Consider the following 5836-nt stretch of genomic DNA (forward strand, 5'->3'; position numbering starts at 1 on the left):
CAAAATATGTTTTCTGCGCGTCGAGTGAACCTGTGTACATAACATGTCTTGTTAAAATAAGTGCCTGCTGCAGACGTGTCTAAGGGGTTTGTGATAGAAGAGACGCTTACGTTTGCCAGATGCTTGCATAATCTCATGCGTAATCATAGTTTACTGTTAAGGGAGTATCTTGCGTGTATTTTGTGAACTTGAGCGTCTCTTTTATCATAAACTGTTTTGACGCGTGTGCAGCAGGCACTTATTTTGACAAAACATGTGATGCACATGGTTCACATGACTCAACAAACACATATTTTGAAAATAAAAGAAACACACATGACAATCCGAACACATATTTTTGAATTTGCGCCCCTCGGAAGAGCAGTCACGAGCCGCCACTGCTCTATATGTATAACAACAACATCTTTTAACATTTATTTTGCTGCCAGTTAATTTAAAGGGATTTCTTCAAATTAATAATAACATGCGGCAGGGCTATTTGGCATTTGATCCAACTAGAATCAAATGATCAAGATTCCAAAGTGGTTGGAAATTAACCATATGAATCAATGAATTAATCAAATGAGTCATATTGATTGATGTGTAGGTTAATGAATGGATTCATTAGTGCTGCCAATCACAGTCTTTCACAAAATGACATTCTTCTACCATATAGCCCAATTGGTAGAGCATTGTGCTAGCACTACAAAGGTCATGGATTCAATTTCAACACACATTCTAATAAAAAGTGTACCTTGAATTGGAAAAAAGTGTTTGCTAAATGCATAAATGTAAACGTACAAATAAACACTTTGTTTTGTATACTAAAGTTTTATTAATCGCAGTTGTCAGTACATTCGGGGTCTTACTGTTACAACCCATAAACAGGATGCAACATGTAATGAGATCCCACATGCTTAAACATGACACCTCGAACCCTTAAAGGGGACATATCATGAAAATCTTTTAGACTTTTTCTATGTTTAAGTGCTAGTTGTGTCCCCAGTGCTTGTATAAACCTAGAAAATGTGAAAAAGATCAACCCAGTAACTTAGTTTGGTAAACCATTTTCTGCAAGAATGTGAAAAAATAGGTCATTAAAATGTGGCTCCCCTTGTGATGTCAGAAGGGGATAATACCGCCCCTTAATCTCCACTATCCAACCACGGCACTGCCTTTTAGTACAGAGATCAGCTCATTTGCATTTTAAAGGACAAATCCAAAACGGCACATTTTTGCTTGCATCTACAAAACGGCAGTTTTAACGTGTTATAATAAATGATCGATATGATATTTTGAGCTAAAACTTCATGTGTATTCTGGGGACACCAAAGATTTATTTGAAATCTTAAAAAAGTCATGTGAATGTCCCCTTTAAAATCTGTTATCAACAAACATAATTTCATTGGTCTATACCAGGGCTATTCAATCTGGTCCTGGAGGCTTGCATGGTGTCCCACAGAGTTTACTTCCGACCCTAATCAATAATTTTCAAATAATCTTGTGGACTTCCATTAGCTTCTTCTGGTGGAGCCCTGCAGGATCGAAATTGAATAGCCATGGCCTGCAATAAAAGTGAATGGGGCTTGAGGCTTTCAGCCTTTAACATTCTGCCTAGTTTCTCTGTTTTGCATTTTACAGAAGAAATTGAGTAAATATTTATTCAAGTGCAACAATATCTAGTTTTTATAATATGTTACAATGGTATTTCTGATGTGTCCAGTTATTCAGTTGCTCTTGTAATTTTGCCCTTGGGCAAACCTACACTTTAACGGGCGGCGATTGTGCAACTTCTTGTAAGCAGAATCTCTTTTTAACCGTCTCTTAAGCATTTTCAATAACAGCGATGTTCTCTAAGATGTGCCTGAACTGCTTTACAGTATCTCACTGCCATGCAATCCGATCATAAACAGGTTAAACATAAAGCCACAAAAAATGTAAGTTGTTCCTGGAAACTTAAGTTGCTCTACTGTCAGCAAACTGTTTTGTCAGGGCCAAAAACTCATTAAAATCACCAACAAACCATGAAGGAGAAGCAGAAGTGTGTTAGTGAAATGAAATGGAGATGGGGGAGTTTTGCTCCATCTGAAACATAGAGTGTAATTCAGTATCGGAAAGGGAGTTTGACCTGTTATGGTCGATATCCAAACCATTTCCACTCCTGAGAGAAAAACGGAAAACTGCTGAGTATAGAGGTCATGGGGTTTATGTTTAAAAGCTAAATGAGTGTAATAACCCAGCTTTATGTCACATGCTGAAATATATGATCTGTAAGCCTTACATTTTGTACAGTATACACTCTCACAATAAAGGTACAATAAGATACAAAAGTTGTCGCTGGGATGTACCTTTTCAATAAGTACACGTTTGCACTTAAAGGTGCATACCTCAAAGGTACATATCTGTACTAAAATGGTACAGATTAGGACCTTTTTAAAAGGCACCGTCCCAGTGAGTGTATAAATATATTCAGAGTATATGTGATAGTTAAGGCTTGCTTAGTGTAGTATTGAATGTATACATTTATACTTGCATTTGACACAATGAAGAGATGGGAATGCTCTCATTGATATAGTCTCCTGCATGAGGCTTTTTGTGTGCCAGTATCATATTTTTAAATGACAGTTATCATCCAAAATTAAAGATAACAAAATCTATTGCTCATATGGAATTAGGTCTTTCATCTGTGTATAAAGTTCACCTACATGTATTTGTTTGTATGCACATACAGTAGGGCCAAATCATGTAAAATGAATAAATGTATGAACTTCATTGCATTACATAACATACTGAAACAGCCCATCCACTAATGCAAAAATAAGAAAAGTATTAGATTATAATGTGCTGTCAGCTAAAAGTGTAATTCTATATTTTTGAAAGTATACCCTACTTTCTCATAAGATTGATTGATCTTGCGATTGATCAACATTTATCTTACTTTCAACTGATCTCATGCATGTCTATACAGCCACACCCACCCACTGGAACCATTCTCATTACACATGAGTGGCGTTTCAAATGGACTGTGCATCTTCCTACGCCTTCATCCAAAAAGTAATTGGTTAGATTTCTTCCCGTTTATCTACACAGGGCTTTCATCACAGATCACTGAGAAAAAAATCTGTACATTTGGCAAATCTCAACACTTCCCATTTTTACCAAGGTGATCAAGTTGCAGAATCCTCTTCAAGATTTTGGGCCCTATCATACATCCGGCGCAATGCAGCGACTGATTTTTAAAACAGTCACAGTGGTGTCCGAGGGCTGAAACGTTTTGGCTCTCCACACATTTGTTAACTCCTAACTCCTCTCCATACATTTACAGCTATTAAAAGTGTCGAAAGGTGGTAGATCCTTTTCCTACTTGGCCCCTAAGCTCTGGAATGATTTACCAAATAATGTTCGAGTATCAGACACAGTCGAATGTCCAGTAAATGTACTTTTCCCGCAGTAGTTAGTTTGTCTAGAACAAAGCACTCACATACCTCATATGGGTAATATACTATTGCCGCAATAGTTAGCCGTCTGGAACCGAGCTGACTTTTAAACCACTATAATATATGACACTTGCATTACATGCGAACGGCCCCTACGCTAATAGAACTCTGTTTTTGTCTCCCTGTCTCGTCCTCGACCCCGAGGACAATGAGACAAACAGTTCCTGTTGCTGTGAAGGTCATCGCACCACTGATCTACTGGCTGTCCTTCAACGTGATGCCCAGCTGATGCGTGACCAACGACCACCGGCTGAACCAGTTTAATCCGCTTACCCGCTTCCCGCTTACCAGCTTTTAAAGCGGATGAGAGATGAGACTTTCATTGGTTTATTGCACATTATGCCCAAACCACGCCCATTACTCATTATGAGAATAGAAACAACCCTTTTAGACTGTGCGCTAGGCACACAAACCATTTTTACCAGCGTTAAATTAGCAAAAGTGGATTTGGACACACCCTTTACGACTGTGCTCCATGCGCTTTAAACCATGCGCTTAAATTGTTAAAATATGGTCCTTAATGTGTTATATGTATGTATTTGGAGCACACTTTTGCTTATAGCCACTAATTTATCAATGCACCTGTTAAAGTAGCATTTAGAAGTTAATCTATAGTTTAGAACAATCACACTGTAAAAAGTTGGATCAACTTTAAAAATTACTTAATTTAGAAGCTCATAAAAAAGTAAAAAATTTCAGCTTATATGTAAAAAAACTTTAAGTGAAAAATTTTAGTTGGAAAAACTTTTTTATGTGTTTTTAGGAGTTAACTTACCAATTGAAGTAATTTTTCAAGTTGATCAAACTTTTCACTTTTTCGGTGCATGTATAATAAATAATATCAATGAAATACATTTTGAATGCAGTTATTAATGAAATGCAATAGTCTTGACAGGGTGCAAAAAACAGCTATGTGTGCCAAACCCTGTACTTGACAGAAATGTAAGCCTTCCAGCACTGCCTTCATAGTTAAGATATTAAAACCAGCAATAAAATCTTCCTGCTGCATTACATGTGCTTCCAGTATTAGTATTTGCGGCTTTATCATTAAACATACCTTTAGGACCATCATCAGTATGTACTTTAAATACAGCTGTCATATCTAATATGTGATTTTAATGACTGTCCTTAACAGAAAGATATGCAAGATTTAACCATTTGCAGTATTTTACTGACATTTACGGTACAAATTAATAACTAAAACATAAATCTTTTTTCAAGAACTCCATGTCAAATAAAGAACTACTTTTAAACGCGTAAGGTATTACTTGCTAGAACAAGTGAAGCATCTGAAAACCATAAAAATTAAGTATACTTGAATGTACTAAAACTACACTTAAATACCAACAAGTACATTTGTGACCCTGGACCTCAAAACCAGGATCATTATAATGAAATTGAGATTTATGTATCATCTGAAAATTGAATGAAAAATCTTTCCATTGATCTAAATATTAAGCAAATCACCATTAAAGTTGTCTAAATAAAGTCCACTCACAAAAATAAAGTTTTGATATATTTACAGTAGGAAATGGAACATGATCTTTACATAATATCCTAATTATTTTTTGCATAAAAGAAAAATTATAAAATGTTACCCCGTACAATTGTTAACTATTGCTACAAATATACCCATGTGACTTAAGACTGGTTTTGTTGTCCAGGGTCTCATTTTTACATTTGACTTTTTTATGCTAAATAAACGTTTAAAAGTTATACACTACAAATATATAGTCTACGTAAGTGCTTCGGTGCACTTATGATTTTAGTGCATTAAAAAAAGTGTCTGAAACATTTTTATATAATAAGTACAAAATTTATGGATGAAAACAGTACTAAGTGTACCTAAATAAAGTGTATTTTGGGGCACTATTTTCACCAGGGTATGTACACTCTAAAAATGCTGGGTTATTTTAACCCAACTGCTGGGTTGTTTCAACATGGTTGATTGACAATAACCCAGCAATTGGGTTAAAACAACCCAGCAGTTGGGTCATTTTAACCCGGCAGTGTGTTCTGTCCAATAGTGACCCAGCCCTGGGTTAAAAACAACCCAGCATTTTTTAGAGTGTATTTATAACACGACTTGTTAAATAATGAATTGCATTTATCATGTCATGCCTCGTAAAATTAAATCTCGGCTCAGCACTGATGTTTTCAACTGAGAATTTTTAAAAGGCTCAGTCCCTTTGGCCCCAAGCCAACTTGTGGGCGTCGTACACCCGTGGGGATGGAGACCTGCTGTAACAGGTTTTCTGATGCACACACACATGCACGTGCGCACACATTTGCATCTTGCGGAGGTCACTGGCAGCTGGGAGCCTCTCAAAACTAATGAGAACATTTTTTTTTATGTCAAA

Source organism: Misgurnus anguillicaudatus, chromosome 24 (genome assembly GCF_027580225.2).
Source record: "Misgurnus anguillicaudatus chromosome 24, ASM2758022v2, whole genome shotgun sequence".
In the NCBI taxonomy this organism is placed as follows: Eukaryota; Metazoa; Chordata; class Actinopteri; order Cypriniformes; family Cobitidae; genus Misgurnus; species Misgurnus anguillicaudatus.